Here is a 20,798-nt window from a genome sequence, read left to right on the forward strand (position 1 = left end):
CCCCCAGCCTCTCCCGCATCCCAGCCCTCCACCCTTGCACTTTAAAAAACAGATGTGGTTCTGTGATTTCCCTGAAAACAAGAGGGATGTACACTGCCTTGGTTATTTTTCCCGTCCCAACAGGCACCGAAGCAGCCCAGACGTCTTTCTTCCTGCTTGTGAAGGGTGGGGGGAAGAGGCAGAATATGCACAAGCCAGGGTTCTGGGATAGATCAGAGCATTAATTAAAAATTAGTGAGTCGTTCGTGAGTCAATCACTTTAGGCCAGAGCAAGCCTTGGACTGAGACCTTCTCCTTCTCCCTGATTGCTCATTAAGATGGCTCATGGAACTGGCAATCTGGAATAAATTGAGTCCAGGGCAGATGGTCAGAGCTAGACAATAAGAAACTCGAAGCATCCACCCTTCTAATTTTCCTCCACATTCCTCATTGAAAGACAAAGAAATTTAAAAAATAAAGTCTCGGAGGGATGAAGGAGCTCCAACCATCCAGCTCTGCTAATTAGAAAGAGCAAATCTAATAAAGTTTGATCATCAACTTTACGAATTATCTGTAGTCAAATTTTTATGCCACAGTAGTTTCTCCATTCCCACCCCTCCTTCAGAGTCACTCTCCTCTCCCACCTAGCCAGAGTAGTCTCGGAGATCATGGCTATTTTTAATACTTGCCTGGAAAAACATAACTCAGAAAGCGATTCTGCTGCAAACTTTCCTGGTTAGGCCATCCACAGCCAAGTCCAAGTGACTCCCTGAGCACCTGTACATTGGTGCTATCCATCCCACTCTGTCCTTCCATCAGCTCAGATGCTTGAAAACTATTCCCTCTTGCCTAGAGGTGTCAAGTTTGAGTTATTAGTACTCAGTTATTTCAACCATTGAAACATTTCCAAGTGGCAGTAAAGGTGGTAGATCACAGTGGTTAAGATCTTGGGCTCCAGATTCAGTCTATGTTTGGATCCTGGCTAGAACACTGGGCCATCGACCCTGAGCCTAAGGTCTCTCATGTATAAAATGGATAATAGGATTCCCTTCATAGAGAAGGTGGAGAGGAGTAAATGAGGTGATGCACAGTGCCTGGCGCATAGCAAGGCTGCAATAAATGGCAGCTACTATTATTATGAAGGCCCCCAAAATACTGATAGATGAGCTCATTGTTCTAGAACGTTTTGTTGCTCTGATAGTGCCCTGCAACCGGAAACACAGAGGGGAGATTTCAGCAGCATATTTTCAAAAAGACGAACTGCTGTTTCTTAATTGTAGTGAGAAAACAGAGGGCTAGTCGAGAGTTTTACCCCACGTGTTCTCAGCATCAGTGATGGGGTCATCATAGTGAGTGACCACATTGATCATGTCCTTGCCCTTCCCATAGTCACCCTCATGAAACCCCCTTGTCTGTTTCGCTTGTTCACCCATTTGGAAAGAGGTCTCCTTCTCCTTTGTATGAAATTGGCAAGTTATTCTTAGAGTAATAATACCTATTATTACCAGCCAATCTCTCTTTCAATAGTAAATTATTATTATATACTTGGCTAAAAAACCCTTTGCTCTTGTAATTTGTAAAGGCCAGATTAAGCAGAAAATAAAATTCGAAGTAATAATAATGACATCTTGCATTTCCACGGTACATTTATTTTTCAAGTACATAGTATGTCAGCAGGCTGCTCTCTGACCTCCCCTGGCCAAGAAATCCTGGCGTTGTGCCGTTTATTCTGTTGGGAACCCTAAGTTTTCAGGTCACATGTCCCTTTGGAAATCTCTGTGCATTGCATCCTCAGGCTCCGGTGACAGCTGTGCCAGACCTGGTGGGAGGAGGTGTAGGGGGAACTGTTTTTCTGCAAACAGGCACCCCTGACCCCAAAGAAGCAGCTTCTTTATTGTGGCCATTTATTATTTACAACGCACTGAAGGTGTACACTCACTTTATGAGACACAAAGACAAGGTCCCTGCCCCATGGACTGAGAGGTTTTATCCTGCATTTCATCTGTCTGAGCTAAAGGGTGGGAATGCAAGGCAAGCAGGGCGGAAGATCCGAGAGCGATGTCTGGGACGTCAGAGTGGAAGGAAGGATTTCTGACGAGGAATTTTAAATGGGGAAAGTCAGAGCAGGTGCGTGCAACTCGCAGCATCACTCCAGGATCCAGAGGAATCTTAGTGATATCCTGTGTTCCAGCCCAGGGAAGACAAATTCTGCCCCAGTGTCTTTGCCTTTGGAATAAGGCCAAAGACAACAAATGCTCTCCCAAGAGCCTCTTAAACAGCAAAACAGCATGTACCTCCCCTTCCCCAACTTTCCTGGAAGTCATCTTGTTTTCTTTTGTGTGGGGGAGTGATGGAGGTAGGGAGGAGCATTAGTCAGTCTTTTAAAAAAGAAAAAATTATTATTAATGTACTGTGTAGCTTTAAGTAGATTTGTTTTCCTTCTCAAGTAGGGTAAATTTCAGGTAAATTTTTCGACCACCCCCTACCACTGGGCAATTTACTCTTCTTCTATCTGTATCTGTCTCAGCCAGGCCAGCCCTAATGGTGCTTCCCAACCCCTGTACATTACAATCACCTACCTGCCTCATTCTTCCACCCACTGAGAGGCAGGGAACAGGCCCTGGCCTGAAAAGATGAACAAGATCCTTGTCCCCAGAAGCAATAGAGAAATGGAAATGAGGATGTGAAGGACCTCACAGGGAGGCTGGGGCCAACTCTGCCATCTCCTGCAGGAGGAGATAGATGGTTTGGTGAGATGAGCACAGATTCCTTCAGGACTTTCAATCATTCACTTGAAATGTTCCTGGTTCCCACCCTCCAGAACAAGGGCTGAAATTCTACGAAGGCTTAGAAATCCAGCCTTGCCCCCAGGATCGGCAAAAACTGATCACGTCCTTGGCATGGGATTCTTCCTGCTCAGAGCTCAGGGCTTAGTCTAATACCAGGCAACTTCTGCAGCCAGAAACAGATATAAATTTGGCTGAGCAGCACGAGTGAAAATAAAATAGATTCTGTAATGTACCAAATATGCACCAGATGGCTCTACTTCCTACCAGCCCTATAAAGCTGGTTAACAAAGCCTACTGCCCTCCTTCATCACCATCATCATCTTCATCATCTCTTATTAAAGTCGTCTGATACATGGTGTTCTGCAGAGCCCTCCAAGTCTGGATATCAAGCTGAGAATATCTCCTGCCTCCCTCCTATTTGCTTCCCAGTTGTGTCTATGGTCTGGGTCATCGTTTCCTCCATAATCCTCTCTCCCCTTGCTTCACTCCATTTCCCACCACCACTCTCACCCCATTTTCTCTTCATCCCTTCCACTTTCCAAGCCAATGACTCTCAAAGTCTGGCCCTCACAACCCCTGCATCAGAATCAGCTGGGGAGTGTGTTAATAGTGCAAATTTTGGGGAACGTTTCCACTCCTAGGCTAATTCAGAGTGCCCCGTAGCAGTCTGTGGGCATCTGCATTTTAACAAGTTCCCTGCCACAGAGTTTGAGAAATACCACCCTATATGCTTTCTTTCCAACAAGAGTCAAAGACTTAGCCTTCCAGCTTCCCAGTGTAGAGAGGTACAGACCAGAAGCCAGCCCTAGAAGGGACACCAACAGTGATGTACCAAAGCTGGCTTGTACCTCATTGCAAAAGTAAAAATTTCAGGAAATTAGAAAGCTGGTTGTTAAACCATTGGTAGCTTGAAAGTTAGCCACGGGAGGAATTTTATACCACAGAAATGATCAAACACTATTAATCAAGGCTTTCACTTTTTTTTTCCACTGCAAACATTTTAATGATTATTGTTGAGCACACATTTTGGAAATTGTTTACTTCAAATGGCAAAAAGTTAAATAAATGTTTGTACTACACAAAGAAAATAAAATCAAATTAAAACTTGCTTTAAGTGTGCTTTGGGCTTAGACCAGTGTTTTCCCCCTAATATATCTTTATTTTTGAGCTGCACAAACACACTTAAGACTTTGATCTTCACAGTATGGCATTTAGGAAATAAAAATATACTCTCACCTTAAAGAAATAAAAATGTTGTGCATGATTATATGCCAAACAAAAGAGAGAACACTAGAAAACTCTGATAGTGCAGGCATCATTAAAAAGGAAAAGTAAAGCTTGAGATGCTCATTAATTCTCTATGCTTTAAGGAAGCAGATTTTTGACCAAGTAGTTTAAAAGCCAGCAAAACCTTTTTTTTTTCTTTTTTTTTTTTTAATTTTTGAAGAAACAGTTTACCAGCGCACCACTGGACACCAAGTATCATCCAACCCCATGCTGTGATTTGCAGATGAGAACACTGAGGCCTGAAGAGGTGAAGGGACCCATTCAAGGTCTTGTGAGAAGTAAGGATAAAGTCACAGCTAGAATGATCCCTGTTCCAGGGTGCATGACAGCCCCATTCCTTTTTCATAAATGCTTTGCACCTGTTGGGAGGTTGATTTGGAGGAATTATTATACAGAGTTGACTTAAGTGCCTGTCACTCGGTGAGTTGGGTTTGCTTGATTGCAAACCGCAGATTCTGACTCCCCTAAGCAGAAAAAAAAATTCAATTTAAGAGTCTCACTGAGTTCACAGAGTAGAAAGGAAAGCTAGAAACCAGACTGAAAGAATAATTGAGCTAGGACAGCTCAGGATTCCATGGGGCAGGAATTAAGGGGTGATCTCCTTAGGGAGATGCTGCTGGGTTGAACCAACTCCAAACTCTTCTTTCCAGCCTGGCTTCACTGAGCTCTAAGAAGTCCTTGAAGAGAATCGGAATGCTCTTGGGTCCCATGCTCACCTCTCAGCCAGGGCCAGACAGGTCACATTGATTAACACCCCCAAGACTGCCCAGAACGGGTGAGAGGGGGTTCCCCAAAAAGAAATCATGCTCCATTACAATGAGAAGAGGAAATTGAAGCAGGTAGCCAAAACACTATAACGCCGTCTACGTGCTTCAGCACAACAGTGAGCTCCAGGGAGTTTGGATCAGGATCTTCACCCTCTCACCCCTAATACCCAGTGTTACACTTTATGGCCTGGGCACATCCTGCCTTTGGTTGCTGCTGGGATTGGGAAACCTGACTTGGGCTTTCTAATGCTTAACTGTAAGGGTTCCGGTCATCTTCTGTTCACCCTCTGTGATCTCTCTTAGTGTACTGACTACCATCTAAAAGCTAATGATCCTCAACTCTGTTCCAGACCCATACTTTGGGTTTCCCAGTGGGCAGAGCCATTTCTCAGGTTCAACTTACCCTTCCCTCCTGTTGCCACTGCCTTAATTCAGGTTTGCATCATTCTCACTTGGTCTTTCACACTAGCCTCTGGACTCTGTCTCCAGCTTCATTTTCTTTCCTATCCAATCCACCCTCTACATAGCACCAGGTAATCTCTTAAAAACAAAAAGATCACATTACTCCCATCCTTCAATGACATCCAATGACCATAAAAGGCTTTTGTGATCTGATCTTGACCTGTCACTCTCAGCCTCTCTGCCCCTCGCTGCTGACACTCAGCTTTTGCCTTTACCACAAGGAGCCTCTCTGCAGACCTACCAAGCCTTCCCCACTCTCATCCCTTTTCACATGCTTTTCCTCTGTGTGCAGGGCCCTTCCTCAGAAACTTTCCCCAGAAAGTTCTTAAGCATCCTTTATGACCCAGAGGATAAGACAGTAAATGTGGGCTGAATGATAACACATTAGGTGGGTGGGACAGGTGGAGACTGCCTTGGTGAAGTCTTCTCTGACCTGCTCAGTCAGGTTTTATTTCTCTGTCCTCTGTGTTTCCACAACTCTCTTCATGAAGTTCATAAAGCCCGTATTCCATTCTAATATATGTATTTGCATGTATTTTTCACCTCATCATGGACACTTACCAATGTTTTGGCCACCCAGAACCTTTTCACGTCTTCCCTATGTTTGGGGAATTCTGTTTTACAAATCCCCACATCCTAACTTAGAAGGCAGGTACTCACTCTCCCCACCTTCCTTGCAGCTAGGGCACAGCTGCATCAGAAGGACACTGAATCAGAAGCTAGCACTGCAAAGCAGCAAGAACTGGGAGGAGTATGTTCTGGCTAAGGTGGCTTGTATCTGTCTCAGTCTCAGGAGATTCTGATGAAAGCATCTGAGGTCCCACATTGGCAGGGTCACCAGTTCAAGCTGTGTGTCTCTGCTGACAAGGGGGCCAGTATGGTCTCTTCTAGACTATTCTGCAAAGCGTTTTGAGGCATTATTCCTAGCTTCATAGCTTCCTAGAGTTTTTGGGACCTAATATTCTTTAGTAAATACGCTTCCTGCTTAGAGTAGCCAGACATGGTTTCTGATATTTGCAACTAGGAATCTATGAGTCTGAAAGACCTTCAAGAGTTGGGCCCACAGTTTGTTCATTTCTTTATTCCCCACACAGTGCATGGCACTGAGAAGCTTCTCTCTACATGTTTGTTGAATGAATAAATGAGGTTGCTTATCAGCAGTGCTCGACTTGACTTTAAGAGCTGCAGGCTGGAGTTTAAGGGCTGACCATAATGCCTATGTTACTTGCGTCAGAAATCTGAGTCCTACATCTTATTTCAAGGAACTCAGGAATGTTCAAAGGGAAATATTAAGCAATCTTTAAGATTATTTTAATTTTTATGTAAAACTCCTTTTCTGTTTGACTTTTCCATAAAGCTCTTATACTTGGAATTTCATTTCATTTCATTTTTAAACACCACTATGTTTCTGCCTTCTTTTTGTTTCTTCCCAGCACAGATTAATGGAAGGTTTAAATGAATTTCACTGCTCCAAATGTAAAACCATTTCTCAGACAGAGTGTGGGCTGCTTGTGTGCCATCTCCTCATGATGCCCTGGAAATTATTTCCTTTCTTTGCTAGTAGCAGAGCAGAATGGTGGAGGCCTTTGATTTCGTAACGTATTTGGTAGTCACCTTACTTCCTCGAGGACAAGATAGAAAATGTGGCCTGAATGATAATGCATTAGGTGAATGGGAGAGGTGGTAATTCCTAGCTGTCCACCGAACTCTCCTCCCCTTCTTCTGTAGGAAGAGCAGTGGAGCTGGTCCCTGGCAGCTAAGCTGCCCTGCCTTTCCCACCTTCCCTATGGTGTGGCGCGCCTTTGTGTCTAAGTTCTCCCCCACGCGCTTGTAAGGAGAAGTGATCCATGCCCCTGGCAGGCCAGCACATATATCTCCTCCACTTGCTCCTCCACACTCTTCTCCCACTTCCCACTGGTGGGAATGGTGAGCAGCAGAACCACTCAGAAAGCCACATGCTGAAGACAGAAGAGCTGCCATCAGCCTGGGTCCCTGGCTAATGGTGGGAGGATGGGCTCCTGCCAAAGTGGGGCCTCTCCAGACTTTCATGTGAGAGAAACATAAACCTGTATACCAGTTAAGCCCCTGAGTTGTTACTGAATTTACTTACTAAACATACTTTCCTTTAATGTACGGGGTTAACTGGTGTAACAGCCAGATCCAAAGAATAGTGGCCAATGCTTAAACATCAGCCTGGAAGGGGGACACACGGGGCTCTGTCTTTGATGCTGACACAGGTTATTTAAGCAATAACTCAGACAAGGCTGTGGAAGATGTACTTCTCAGATTTAAAAATGACACAATGCTAAGAGAGATAGCTGGTCAAAATTTAAAAGATCTCAACAAGCTAAAAATAACAAGTGATATTTTCTAAGCATTTAATGTAAGCCAGGCATTAAATGCTTAGAAATGTATGGGTTAAATGCTTTCCATACATGATCTTGTTTAATACTTATGATGATCCTATGATGTAAAAATGTTATCTCCCTTTCCATGATGGGAAAACAGAAATGTCAAGAGATTAAGTAACAAACTGGTAAATGATAGCACTGGGATTTGACCCCAGACTCTGTGGTCCTAACCATTTTTTTTAGGGTGGTCCCGGGTCTGGGTTTGTTTGGACAGCCCTGGTTGTGTCTGTTGTCTCAAAGTGATTGTTAATAGTAATAATAGAACCTGTTTTCAATCTTAAAACTGTCACAATTTGTATGATAAGTTATATGATCACTTTAGTGATTCTGCCCCGTCTAAACCCTGTAAGATAATATTCAAGAGAAATCACTATGGAGCTCCATATATCAAAGATTAAAATATGGAAAATCCAATGGAAGGGGTTTATTTTCTCTAAGATTACATTGAGCTAATAGTATGATGAGGCTGTTAAAATGGCACTGGGCATTTACATATCATCATTAACAGGTGTGGTGAGCCCAGAACCAGGGATGGGATGGTTCTATTGTGCTTGGTGCTAGACAGGCTACATCTTTGAGATCCTTTCAAGGAACCATATTTTCAGAGAGGTGAACAATCACAAACAAAGCACATTCAAGGGATGACGTGCTGGTGCAATATCAGGAAACCAAATCATATGAGGACTGGGTAAGGGCACAAGGGATTCTTCTCCTGGAGCCAAGCAGACGTTAGGGACATGTGAGCTGTCCTCATATATCCCAATGGCTGCCATGTGGGGGAGGGATCAGGCTGATGCCAGGGACTCCAGATGGCAGATCCAGGACTAGGTGGAATGACAAGGAAGCAGATTCCAGCTCAATTTCAGGAAGAACTTTCTAACAATCTGAGCTGTCTGACAATGTGCCCGACTTGCAAAGGATGGAGCAGCCGGTCCCTGGTTGTATTCAAGCCAAAGCAGACTAGACCTCAGTCAGAGATATAGTAGTGGTGGCACCTGCCCTAGGAATGGAGTTGAACTAAATGACCTCTATGTTTCTTTCTCAAATTCTGTTATTTCAATAACAGTGATAAAATAAGGTTGTGGACACAAGAGAGGGCACAGAATTTATTCAGTGTGTGAGTGGAAGAACCAATCACAGCCTAGATTTTTTTAAAAACAAGTAGACAGTGCCCTAAATCCGTGTTTTGAGTGGCCCCATGGTCCGTAACAGGCTCTGAGTTACCACGGCCTGCTGAGGCCGGTTGGGGACTTGAGGGAAGCTGGTTAGGGATGATTCTGTAAATGGGACCAGGAGGTAGGGATTGCATCTCAGCAGCCAGACAGAAGAGCTCCTGGATCTTCAGGGCCCAGGGGAGCTGGGAGAGGGATCCCTGATGCACTGGTGTATAGGAACTGGGAGAAAGAAGTAGAACCAGCATTGTAGCACCTGCCTAGAAAGAGCCACGTGCTTATAATGCCCTCCCTGCTGGAGTTGCTAGTCCCCTGATTAGAGCAAAGAAACTTACATTCACTTACAGCTAGGTGCCAGCCACTGTGCTGAGGGCTGAGGATTCAGTGGTGAATAAGGCAGAATTTAAGGTGTTTTCTTGATTGCAAGTAACAACAACAAGCAAACCCAATCTCATTTAAGTATGAAGGTAATTGATCGATCTGTGTAATTGACAAATCTAGAGGTAGCTCTAGTTTCAGGCAATGTTTGATTGAGTGCCTCAAATAATGCAACCAGGACTCTGTTTCTTTCTCTCCATTTCTTAGCTCTGCATGGCTCCACTGCAGGCCAGACTCCACCACCCCAACCTTCACCTCCGTTGGTGAAGATGTTAAGCCCCTGAGTTGTTACTGAACTTACTTACTGAATACACTCTCCTTTAATGCATGGGGTTAACTGGTGTAACAGCCAGATCCAAAGAATAATGGCCACTACCTCAACATCAACCTGAAAGGAGAACACTAGCAGCATGCCACAGGGCTCTGTCTTTAATGCTGACACAGGTTATTTAAGCATAACTGGAAGAAACCTTGGCTTGCTTCCAGTATCGCAAGAGGCTACATGTGTGGCAGGGGAGAAGAGTCCAGGGCTCATCTTTCCAGGCAGAGCCCTGAGGTGCAGCCTGATTGGCCTGGCCTGAGTCACATGTCAATCCTGAGCTGCTGTGACAGGGAGAATGGAGGTAGGGTATGCCCATTAACTTAAACTCTGCAGATGGACTTGGACATTAGCATCAGTCGCACACAAACCACATGGCTGAAATAAAAAGGAAAGGAAATTTAGTAAACTCTTTCCAGAGGAGAGGAGGTAAATGCTGGGCTACAGATATCCAACAGGCGTGGTTCCTGATCTCAGGGAGCCTCTATGAAAGTACAGGTAATTATGAAGGCAAGCCGGTGTTCTCCTGTTGTACAGGAAGTCGTGGGTGCCAGTGGAGCAGGGAAGTACCTAACCCATGCAGGGGCTAGTTAGGGAAGTCTTCCCTAGGTCAGGAAGTGACATTTACAGAGACCTGAGCGTTAATAGGATTTAACTAGCTGATCAGAGGGAAAGAATGTTCTTGGTAGCGGCACAAACATGAGCTAAGCCTGTAGGTGAGAGAGTATGACAGGTTCAGGGACTGAAGGGAATTCAGTGTGGCAGGAGCGAGGAAACCTGGGAGACAGGTGCTTCAGACGGGTGACGTTGCTGTCAACTGTGCTGAGAAGGGAGGGGAGGCCGATTGGGAGCTGGAGCCTCATTTGTCCATCAGCCTGCAGCCAGTGGCAGCAATGGGGCTGAAAGCTCTGACTGGGGGAGAGCAGCCCTGCCTTGTCCTCTCACTGTCCCTGAGGGACAGCACAGAACTCTGAGGGAGGAGGACACAGTGTGGGTGAGCGTGGGTGAGAAGGGCAGAAACCTGGGCTGCTCAAGTCTCAGCAGGGTCTCTGGGTAGCCCCGAGCTAAATGTCACAGTTTTGCCTAAAGGTGGGTTGAGATTAAAGGTTCTGGGTGGCTTTAATCTCAAGCGAGGTGGCTCACGCCTGTAATCCCAGCACTTTGGGAGGCCGAGGTGGGCAGATCACAAAGTCAGGAGATCGAGACCATCCTGGCTAACACGGTGATACCTTGTGTCTACTAAAAATACAAAAAATTAGCCAGGTGTGGTGGCAGGCACCTGTAGTCCCAGCTACTCGGGAGGCTGAGGCAGGAGAATGGCCTGAACCCTGGAGGCGGAGCTTGCAGTGAGCCAAGATCGTGCCACTGCACTCCAGCCTGGGCGACAGAAAAAAAAAAAAAAAGGTTCTATTAAATTGTAGACTACTGTAGAGGTAGGCACTGCATTGATACTTGTCACTAGATCCTGAAGTGTGAGACAGGATCGCTATCCTAGCCTGTACCTTAGGGTTTCCTAGGGAACAGCTTTAGAAATAGTCTTATGGTGACTATGACACTATGGTGGTGAGGCCCATGCCCCGCGGGTGCTCCTGTGCACATCCTGCACGGAGAGCCACTGTCTTGGTTGCTTTATTGCTGGGGAAACAGTGTGGGCTGCAGGGTCAGACAACTGTGGGCTTAAATCTCAACTCTTCTATTTGTTGTGTGATCTCATGTGGGTTTCCTGGTCTTGCCAAGCCTTGTTTTCCTCCCCTGTAAGATGAAGATAATGAGAGTACCCACCTCATGGGATCTTTGTAAGGATTAAATGAAATTATGTTTGTAAGCTGCCTAGGATATAATAAGCCCCCCAAGTAGAAAATATTATTATTACTGTGTTAGAGATGACTTCATCTTTACATACATTCAAAGGCTGTCCAGTCACTCGCTTATTCTGGTGACATCCACTGAGACTCTTTTAAGTCCCAGGCACTGGGAATACAGCAGTGAACAAAATAGACAAAAGTCCCTGCCCTTGTCAACCTTACCCTCTAGTCAGAGAGGAGGACAAGAAACAAACAAATGATAGACTATTTCAGATAGGGATAAGTGGTATGAGGAAAATAAAGTAGAATAAGCGGAGAGGGCTGAAGTACAGAGGAACAGAAAAAGCCCCGCGGAGGAGGTGAGAGCTGAGCAGACCTGAGTGATGGGGGAAGGAGGGCCAAGTGGGAAGAGTGCACAGGGCAGAAAGGGCTTCAGCACATTTGTGCAAGAGCAAGAAGGTTCCTGCGGCCAGAGTGGCGTGAGTCAAGTGGATGGTGGGATAAGCAGCAAGAGAGTGAGGCCGCAGCCAGCCAGGGAGCTGCAGGTGTCACTCTAAGGTGTGATAGAGGATTTGCAGAGGGAAGTGATATGCTCTAGCTTATATTTTGTGAGGACCACTCTGGCTGCTATGGGGAAAATTGACAAGGGGATGTCATCCAGGTGCATATTAAGGATGTACATGCCTTTGTTCTACTCTTGGGGAGACAGTCAACCTCCAAGTGGCCTCAACCATCCTCACCTCCTGGAAGTCACACCCTTCTGTAACCCCCTCCCCTTGAATGTGGGCTGGACCTAATGAGTTGCTTCCATCAAATTTATGGCATCATTTTTGTATGGCAAAAATGATGGATGTCGTTTCTAAGATTAGATTATTGAAAGTCTGACTTCTGCCTTGCTGGGTTTCTCTGTTGTCAGCTGCTCCATGGAGAGGTCCAAGTTGTAAGAAACTGATATCTTCAGCTAACAGCCAGTGAAAACCCGAGGTCTGTCAACAGCCACCTGCATGATCTCGGAGGCAGATCCTCTTCCAGCTGAGTCTGGGGACGACTGCAGTCCTGGCCAGCGCCTTCATGACAGCCTTGTGTGAGAGACCCTGAGCCGAAGGGAAGCAGATGAGCCACACTTGGATTCCTGACTCACCGTGAGACAACATTTTGTTGTTTTAAGCCACTAAGTTTTGGGGTCATTTGTTCCATAGCAGCTGATAACTAATACACTTGTTAAGAGTTAGTAAAAATATAAACCCTGTGTAGCCAGTCAGAAGCTTGAGAAGTACACAAAGATCACTGCATTTTCTCCTTAGACATGTCAAGGCTCACTCACCTCCTTCAGATCTTTAACCAAAATTCATCTTCTTATCAAGGGCTTTCTTGGCCACCCGTTATGAAATGGCAAACCATTTGACAGTTTCTTTCTCAGTTTAATGTTTGTTAAGCATACACTTATGATTAGACCCAGGAATCTCAATTCCAGATATTTACTGAAGACAAATATAAACATACTTTGTACGTTTGGACACTCCTCAGCCTCCCAAGTAGCTGGGACCACAGGGTGTTCATCACCACACCCTCCACACTCTCCTGCTTTATTTTCCTCTTTAACACTTGTCACCATCTAGTATACCATATATCTTATTTACTTTTTTTCTTTTTGAGTCAAGGTCTTGCTCTGTCGCCCAGGCTGGAGTGCAGTGGCGTGATCACAGTTCACTGCAGCCTCTACCTCCTGGGTTCAAAGCTCCAACCCCAGCCTCTGGAGTAGGTGGGACTACAGGCACATGCCACCATGCTATTTTTTTTTTAACATATATAGCATTTTAATTTTTTAATTTTAATTTTTATTATTTTTATTTATTTTCATAGGTCTTTGGGGAACAGGTGGTGTTTGGTTACATAATTAAGCTCTTTAGCTGTGATTTGTGAGATTTTGGTGCACCCATTATCCAAGCAGTATACACTGTACCCAATTTGTAGTCTTTTATCCCTCACCTCCTTGTCACCCTTTCCCCCAAGTCCCTAAAGTCCATTGTATCATTCTTATACCTCTGCATCCTCATAGCTTAGCTCCCACTTATGAGTGAGAACATGGGACGTTTGGTTTTCCATTCCTGAGTTACTTCACTTAGAATATTGCTCTCCAATTCCGTCGCAGATTACTGCGAATCTCATTCCTTTTTATGAGTGAATAGTATTCCATGGTGTGTATGTATGTGTGTATAAATATATACACACACACACGCACACACACACACCCCGCAATTTTTTTTTTTTTTTTTTTTTTTTTTTTTTTTTTGTTGCCCAGGCTGGAGTGCAATGACACGATCTCGGCTCACTGCAAACTCCGCCTCCCCGGTTCAAACGATTTTCCTGCCTCAGCCTCCTGAGTAGCTGAGATTACAGGCATCTGCCACCACACCCAGGTAATTTTTGTATTTTTAGTAGAGGCGGGGTTTTGCCATGTTGGCCAGGCTGGTCTCCAACTCCTGACCTCATGATCCGCCCGCCTTGGCCTCCCAAAGTGCTAGGATTACGGGTGTGAACCACCACGCTGGGCCATACCACAGTTTCTTATCCACTCATTGATTGAAGGGCATTTGGGCTGGTTTCGTATTTTTGCAATTGCAAATTGTGCTGCTATAAACATGCGTGTGCAAGTATCTTTTTTGTATAATGACTTCTTTTCCACTGGATAGATACCCAGTAGTGGAATTGCTGGATCAAATGGTAGATCTACTTCTTTAAGGAATCTTCACACTGTTTTCCATAGTGGTTGTACTAGCTGACATTCCCACCAGCAGTGTAAAAGTGTTCCCTTTTCACCACATCCCCACCAACATCTATTATTTTTTGAATATGGCTATTCTCGCAGATGTAAGGTGACATCTCATTGTGGTTTGGACTTGCATTTCCCTGATCATTAGTGATGATGGGCATTTTTTCATGTTTGTTGGCCATTTGTGTATCTTCTTTTGAGAATTGTCTATTCATGTCCTTAGCACATTTTTTGAAGGGATTTTTTTCTTGTTAATTTGTTTGAGCCAGCTGATTTTTATATTTTTTGTAGAGATGAAGTTTCCTCTTGTTGCCTAGGTTGGCCTCAAACCCCTGGGCTCAAGCAATCTGCCTGCCTCACCTCCCAAAGTGCTGGGATTATAGGTGTGAATCATTGCACCGGCCAGTTTACTTATTTTGTTTATTGTCTATCCCTCCCTCACCTCATCCCCTTCAGCAGAGATTTTTGACTGTTTTGATCACCACTGTGTTCCCAGTGCCTAGAATCATGCATCACATAGTAGGTGCTCAAAAACATTTGTTCCCACATCGACTGCTGTGCCTGCGCAGGCAAGGTAGGAACAAAAGGAATGACAGAGTTGGCTGAAGGCTATATTATTCTGTTCAGCAGTTCTCCACTTACACAGAGAACAAAGAGCATCAATCAAAGTGAACCACAGTGTCTGGGAGGCAGTGAGAATTCCAGAACATAGAATACAAGCAGCAAGAGAGAAAGCGCAAGAGATGAGAGAATGAAAGGGAAGCCAGAAGAAGCAATATCTGAGGGCAGGTGCTGCCACAGTGAACAAAGCTGCCCTTTTGATGCCTGTTGGGCTAGTGCATTTAGCCCCCCGGCTACCCTCCCTGTGGCTGAATGTGATCAGTCCTTGGAGTTACTCCATAGGATAAGTGGGTGTTTTTGGTATTAGGGCAGCTCATGCAACTTTGAACTGGCCCCTGTGCTCTGTGCTATGCGCTGTATCATCTAAGTCCTCTTCCTCCCAATTTCACATGGAAAAATCAGCTCTTACTCTTTGAGAAATGATTCAAGGGGAGAGAAGAAAAATAAAGCATCTTCCACTGGAGTTAGGGAGTAAAGCTTTAGATTCTTAATCTTTGGTCTTTGGGGTTTATTGTTGTTTGAGACAGAGTTTCACTCTGTCGCCCAGGCTGGAGTGCAGTGGCCTGATCTCAACTCACTGCAACCTCTGCCTCCTGGGTTCAAGTGATCCTCACACCTTAGCTTCCCAAGTAGCTGGGACCAGAGGCACTCAGCACCACACCTGGCTAGTTTTTTATTTTTTGTAAAGATAGGGTCTCACCATGTTGCCCAGGCTGGTCTTGAATTCCTGGACTCAAGCAATCCTTCCACCTCAGCCTCCCAAAGTGCTGGGATTACAGGCGTGAGCCACTGCACCTAGCCTCTTTTTTTTTTTTTTTTTTAAGAGGAAGCCTCGCTCTGTCACCCAGGCTGGAGTGCTATGGTACGATCTCGGCTCCACCACCTGGGTTCAAGCGATTCTCCTGCCTCAGCCTCCCAAAGTAGTTGAGATTACAGGTGCCCATCACCATGCCTGGCAATTTTTTGTATTTTAGTAGAGACAGGGTTTCACCATGTTGGTCAGGCTAGTCTTGAACTCCTGACCTCAGATGATCCGTCTGCCTCTGCCTCTCGAAGTGCTGGGATTACAGGCGTGAGCCATCACGCCTGGCCCTCTTTGTTCTTTTGACTGATCACTGTTGGCTTCCACTTTGGGGATGATCATGCTGACTTTTCCTCCATGAATGATCCTGGTAAATTTTTCTTTGAGGTCTTTAAAAACCCAGTTTCCCTATCCCACAGCATCTGTTTCAGGGAAGACTGCTGCCAGCCTATGGAGTGTAAATTCAAAAGGATACTTCTGTGTGGACACAGCTTCACCAGCACTTGGCTTGGTGGGAGCTGTTGCCTTCATGCAAAGAAAAGGCATTCCTTCCTGAGGGATTGGAGTTCAGCCCCACTTGCCTTCTTGGCTGGGCACCTTTGCACAGCGTATAAACTCATGTCCTTACAGAGTGGCCTTCTATTCAAGTTCTTTCTTGTCACCATCTGTAAACATGAAATACCTACAGAGTAAAACCCTAAAACCAGCTGGGGCCAAAGGTGGATGTTGAATTGGGTTGTGCCAGAAGTTATAGGATGTATTTCTAGATTTCCAAAGCGAGAAGATGAGATTCACTCCTGAAGTAATTCTTGCTACAAAAAGGAGCCAGTTCCCAGCCCAGCCCACCAGCAGAGGCAACTGAGCAGAGGCAAGCAGATGCTGATGATGGAGCAGATCAGCACATTCCAAGTAGAGAAAGGAGCCATTTTTGGGTTATAAGTAACGGACAGCAGGCATTTTGCAGAACACCTTGGACGAGGCAGCCTCCCTAGACAGCAACTGATGTGGCCTTTGTTATTTAAAAATCTGAACTTTGAGAAATTACAGATGTAGAGATTGAGAATTCTCTGCAATTAGTAACAAGATCCTTATACAAAAAAAATCCATATGAACCCAGACCAATATGAGTCAAGAATTAGGAAGAATGGAAAATACAGGTCAGCTAGACTTGGGTAACATAAAATCAACAGACCCATCAATTCCTTAGTTTGGAAGGCGTGGAGGTCAATATCAGAATTCAGCAGCAATTTTCCCAGTTAACAGTACAGTGTTTTAGCCAGTCCTCATTACATAATGTGAGACTCAGCCATTCTCAATTAACCTTTGCCTTATCTTTATTAAAGTCTAAATTAAAGAACAATTCTCAGTATTTTCATAAATGGAATCTGACTGGGAAAAGGGCCCCACCTAACTACTGCTGACAGGATCCCAGTGTCCAGAGTGGGCAGGGCAAATCTCACAGCCTCCCTTAGGGAATGCCGCCTCTGGCAGCCTTCTCCCAGGCCAGAGGGCTGCACATGAACGTGACACTATGCGTGGCTGCTGGCCAAGCTGGCTTTCTTGGAGCAATCTGTGTGACAGAGTTTCCACCAAGTTGTCTTTGTGTGTACCTCATGGCATCGATAATCCAGCACTTTCCTCCTTGTATCTTGCAGCTTGCCTTGGGCAATCCCTGGGAGCCCCATTGCTGCTACTGAACCAGCTCCCCATGCAGGTCCATCTTTGCTTTGTCTCACCCCTCTAGTGCCCATGGCAGTTGGGGTGGGAGGAAGGCAAGGACAAATAACATTTAAGTAAAAGCTATTTTAATTCTAAGAAGGGAGAAGGCAGAACAAATTGCAGCATGTTTTTTTTTTTTCTAGTGGTAAAATTTGTCTTTGACTGTTTTCTCACCTCTTTTCACTGCCTTACCCATACTTCCTCTAGTCCACCAGTAACAGTCTCTTTTACTTCCATCTCCATGAACTTCCCTTTGACTACCCAAGATCCCTGGCTTTAGCCCATTTATCTTCATAAGATTCCATGCCTCCAAATTATATCTCATCTTCCTTCCATTTTCTTATGGTAGGTGTGGGGAAAGCAATCTGATTAAATCCAAAACCCTCACCATTGAGACTGGGGAGATTTTGTTTGAATAAGCCATAAGTTCTCTCTCTGTCTCTACCAGCAACATGAAGAGCTTTTGTGACTACTGTGGCACCATTTTTATACTCAGTACAATGTTGGCTATGGAATCTCTGCATTATTTTTTGTTGTTGTTGTATTATTGAAAATAATCATTTTTTAAGACTGTAATTTCAGCTTGCTGCTCACTCCCTCACCTCTTCCTCTCCCCTCTTCCTACTTCTGCTCTTCCTTTTTTGAAAGAAATTACTCCAAGGAGACTTTTCTTTTGCCATTTATTCTATGAGAGAGGGGTTTTGAGTCGGGGAGAGAGACAGGTGAAAGAAAGCAGCCATTTGTCATTACACTGGGTATAACCATGGGAGATTTTTTTTCTTGCGTGTCCAACCTGGAAAAAGGCTTGATCATTACTGATTTAAAGGAGGACTTCTGCCCACAAATACCTCCTCAATACCACTTGCAATTTCACCAAGTAACTTTTGACTTCCGGACATTCCCAGAATTAGGTTCTGGGACTAGTTACTGCCTCTCTGTTTTCTCCTTTTTTTTTTTTTTTCTTTCATCTTAAATGACAATAATTCAGCTCTAGTTTTCTGGCCCTTTCTTTTTTTTCTTTCTTTTTTTTTTACATTTTAAAAATTTGTGGTAAAAAATGCATAACATAAAATTTCCAATCTTAACCATTTTAAATGTACTATTGCGCAATGAATCTCTAGAGATTTTTCATCTTGCAGAACTGAAACTCTACAATCATGGAATGATGCTAATAATTCCTCTTTCCTCACCACCCTCTGTCCCACCCTCTAGCAACCACCATTCTACTGGCTGTTCCTAAGAGTTTAATTATTTGAGATACCTCATATAAGTTGAATCATATCATATTTTTCTTTCTATAGCTGGATTATTTCACTTGATATAATGTCCTCAAGGTTCATTCACATTGGAGCATGTGTCAGAATTTCCTTCCTTTTCCAGGTTGAGTAGTATTTCATTGTATACATGCACCACATTTCTTTATTCTCCCATCGATGGACATGTGGGTTGCTTCTACCTCTTGGCTATTGTAAATATGCTGCAATGAATTTGGGTGTCCAGTTAAAATATCCAGAAGGTAAAAAGAACTGAGGATAAAGCTCCACTTTGCCACAATGGAAGTAAAAAATCAGCTGCCTACTCTGTCACTCACTTAGGAAGCTACTTGCTAGTATGAAAGTTATTTTGCATAAAATTATCTATTAACTCAAAAAGCTTTCAGCTCTATTTAAAGCTTCACTTTAAAGTTTGACTTTGTTTTTAGTCCTTCAGAAGTTTTTATTGTCTGAAAGTATTTTGAAATGTCTCCATTCATCTGAGGTTTCTAGAATACCTTATTCTTGAACAAGGGTATCCTATAATTCACACTAATATGTGAGTGACTGTTGAACACGCTGCCTACCCTGCATTAGCTTTTAAAAACCAATTTATTTTTTACTTGGTGGAATTGGAAGTAGGTACTAAGGAGGTATTTGTGAGCAGAAGTCCTCCCTTAAATCAATAATACCCAGCCCTTTTTCCAGGTGGGAACACAAAAAAGAAAATCTTCCATGGCTATGCCCAGGGTAATGACAAATGCCTGCTTGCTTTAACTTTACCTCCCTCTCCCACTCAAAAAAGTACACAAAAGAATATAAGTGAACACAGTGTGTGTTGTTATAGGGATAACCTTGAATTTTCTCTTGCTTGTTTTTATAATAAGATAAATCATTTGCAAACTCCAGTATTTTAACTATTAACAAAACAAATTACTTGCAACACACCTCACAGATGATTCACCATGCCACTGTGAGCACGCTGTGGTTGAGAACATTTGTCTTAAATGGTGGCATTCAGCCTATTCCACATACTGGTGTATCTAGCCTTGGAAGAGGCAATGAGAGGCGTGATTATGGTTCCCTAACTCCTTCCTTCCAACTGGGGAAGGCAGAAGAAGAGGAACAGAGCAGATCGGCAAGCTCCTTTGAGGATCCAAGGGTCTCGAATGCGTTGTCAGGCTCCCTGCAACTTCAGTTATTTTGAGAACCCTAAATGACAAGCCCAAGTATTCAGAGTTGGAGTCATGGGGCTCTTGGGGATGCTGAGACAGTGGAGCTAGCAGAGTGCTGTGGTGAAAACATGCACTTTTGTGTTGGACAAATGTGGCTTCAAGCCCAAGCTCTGTGACTTCCTAGTTTTGGAAGCCTTGGTGAGTTATTTAACCCATCTGATCCTCCATTTTCTCATCTGTATCATAGGCTTAAAGACATTCTATTTGAGGAAATCTGATGCTTCATCTTGTGGCATCCCTTCTCTACAACTTTTCCTGTAGGTAACCCATTCCTTGGGGTTCAAATGGAGCTGACCTCCACTTCATTCTCCCAGTAACGGGGGAAGCATGTGACCCAGGTACATCCAATCAGAGTATTTCATCCCCCGACCACCAAGGCTGATTCAGGAAGGAGCATATGACCCCAATGGGTCAGTCAGTTCTTACTGGTGGGGTTATTGAGAAAGACAGATTCTTTTCTGATAGAGCTGCTAAAATAGGAGCATAGGAGTCAGGGGGTGCCGTTAGCTATCTACTACATGAAACAGGCTGTCCAAAGAAGGGAGCCAAGCAGAAATAAGCAGAGGTTAATACAGAAAGAAAGAGCCCTAATAAAGTCATTTGATGTCCTGGTTCTTGCCATGTCTGAAAGCAGATACATTTCTGGATTTCCCAGCTTTCTGAGCCAATAAATCCCCCCTCCCTTTTTAAAAAGAGTTTCAGTTCCTGACATTTGTCACCTAAAGTCTTGACTAGCATACTCCCTCAAGGTTGTTGGGAGAATAATGCCAGTAAAGGGATTTAAGGTTGAGTCATAGTGTTACATCTCCCTTCCCTAAGACAAGGTTGGGGCAGGCTGGGCGTCAGGCATCCATGCTAAAGTCGGTAGAAGCCAGAAAGCTTCTCCTTCTGGGTGCTGGGCTGGGAAAGACGGAAAGGCAGAGCCACAGACTCTTTCCCCATCTCCCCTTGCTCCACCAATGTGCATTTCACCCCAGAAACACTTGTTCTGGAGGGCAAAGTACCACTAAGTATAGCTGTTTGAAT

The sequence above is a fragment of the Macaca nemestrina genome, chromosome 1 (assembly GCF_043159975.1).
Source record: "Macaca nemestrina isolate mMacNem1 chromosome 1, mMacNem.hap1, whole genome shotgun sequence".
In the NCBI taxonomy this organism is placed as follows: domain Eukaryota; kingdom Metazoa; phylum Chordata; class Mammalia; order Primates; family Cercopithecidae; genus Macaca; species Macaca nemestrina.